Below are 2,239 nucleotides of genomic sequence, written 5' to 3' on the forward strand. Positions count from 1 at the left end.
TTTCTTCTTCTTCCCTTTCTTTTCTTCTTCCCTTCCCTTCCTTCCTTTCCCTTCTCCAGCCCATTCACGTACACTCTTTCCCTCTCTTTTCATTAACCCCTAAAAACCCTAAGTTGAGGCTGATTAAAGACCTAAGTTGGGTTTGGTTAAAAAAAAAGAGAAAAGGAAGCCACTTACGGCTCCTCTCCCATCTCACGCCTCTCTCCTATTCTCTCTCATATTCTCTCTCTTTACCTCCCTTCTTCTCTCCTTAGCTGCTACAGCCACAGCAGCCTTCCAACCTCTCTACAGCCACCTCTTTGGATGCCCAGCCATCGAACAAAAGTTGCAGCCACCACTAGAACGGTTCAGCCATCTTCTTCCTTGCAGCCAGCAGCACCTCTTTGAAGCTCCATGCCCAGCAGCTCCAGATCATCTTCAACCTCCGACATCCTCTTTGCAGCTGCAGCAACATTCAGCCATCTTCTTCAAATACTCTAGCTTCAGCCAGCTCTCCATTCCAGCCACCATCCTTGCTGCAGCCCACCTCCAAGCTCCTTGCTCCAGCCAACAGCCACCAGCCAACGGCTTCTTCCACCGGTTCCACGCTCACTGCTCCAGCCAACAGCCACCAGCCAGTTCACCTCTTCTACACAGCACCCAACAGTGCTACCAGCAGCCGCCATCCACAGCCTTTCATTACAGCTACAGCAGCAAGCTATTACAGCAGCCTCTTTGACGCTGCAACCTCCTCCTTCAACCTTCAAACGACTGCAACCTTGTTCCAGCCTTCTTCACCGTGCAGTCTCCTCTATTCCCTTTTGTTTTCCCCAAGAGCTCCAACCATCTTTACTGGTGACATCACTTGTGGCAGCCAACCATCGTTCCACTCCTCCATTGCCGTAACTGCCCCTTAAGGTAAGACATTGTATGTCTTGTTGATCTTATTAAGTACCACATGTTGGGTTTCTTGGTTGATCGTCGAAATGAGACCCTTACATATGGCTTTCATGAAAATGATGAGGAATTTGGGGTTGAAATTATTGCAAGGTAAGGCTTTCTTTATGGTGTTAGAAGGTAGGAAACCTTAAGTTTCTATTTTTTTTTTTTACTTTTCATGACAAAGCATGCGTAAATGAGAGGGTTCATCTAGCCGATGGATTGAACCCCTCATTTCAATGGCTATATCAAATAAATATCTCACCTCTTTCCTTTGTTTTGATTTTATATAGTTTGTATAATTTAGGTATTGTTTTTTTTTTTTTTTAATTGATTTCATTAGATACATTTCACTTGTTTCATTAATGCATGTCCTATTAGTTTATACATTTTCCATTTAGCCGTCCAGTCTAGTCATCATTTTATGCTCAATTTTTTGTCGATAAATCTCAAAAATTTTGTTATGTCTGTCTCTGTTTGTCTATGATTGTATGTCAAAAATATGGATCAGTTAGGATTTTAGAACCTTGTTAAATAAATCGAAAACCAAACTGGATTTTGGACCCTCCAGAAATTTCAATTTCTGCTTTAGCAGAAAAGAACCTCCGGCACCACCCTCGTGGGAGATCCGGATTGTCCTCCAAAAATCACAGTGTATTCATAATCGAATCTACTGATGATCTGGAAATTTTGAAGTTTTTCCAATTAGTTTTGTCCTCTGTCAAAAATCAGATTTCCCAGCCGCCTGGGAAAATCTTGATTTTCCTTCGTCAGGGTATAGACAGACCCTAATGCACCGAGTCCACCCAATCCGTAGCTCATCTACAAAAACTTTCAACATGAAAGTTGTTCCTAACGTGTTTTACTGTCATTTTCCAAAATTTGGGGATTTTTTAAACTGTTTCAGTATTTTTCCCGAAATTTTATTTTCTGTCTGACAGATTCCAATATCCAGAAATTTCAGAGATTTGGGTCTCTGATAACAGTTTACCCTTTTTCAAACCGTAACCCGAATCCCAATGTTGTCAAAATATCAAATCTTAATCTGTTTGTCAGGGATATTTTCCCACAAATTCAGCCTTTTTCCCATCTGTGCTCTATTTTTCCCATGTTTTCTACCGAAACCTGTCTGTTTCTCCTAAATCCTAGATTCGCCGGATTCCGATCCGACTTGCCGGAGTGGCACAGCTCCGACCATAGGTCAAAACCAAAAAGTGTAAAAGGAAAAAATCCTTTCCTTACTGTCCTCTGTCATCCCATAAAATTTGGGAAATTTTTATTGAAGTTTGATATCCTAAATCCCCTTTAGAATCAATATTTT

At 41.5% G+C, this 2,239-nt stretch overlaps 1 long non-coding RNA gene across 1 annotated transcript; it reads right to left on the minus strand.

The window, feature by feature from the left end:
- Positions 1–229: 229 nt before the first annotated feature.
- Positions 230–638, minus strand: LOC149821012 (uncharacterized). Its single transcript, XR_016426429.1, has 2 exons — positions 380–638; positions 230–281 (listed from the first exon to the last, which is right to left on the minus strand). It is a non-coding gene; the product is annotated as an uncharacterized LOC149821012 (long non-coding RNA).
- Between the last annotated feature and the right edge of the window lie 1,601 nt (positions 639–2,239).

Source organism: Nuphar pumila, chromosome 12, assembly GCF_984573655.1.
Source record: "Nuphar pumila chromosome 12, dmNupPumi1.hap1.1, whole genome shotgun sequence".
Lineage (NCBI taxonomy): Eukaryota > Viridiplantae > Streptophyta > Magnoliopsida > Nymphaeales > Nymphaeaceae > Nuphar > Nuphar pumila.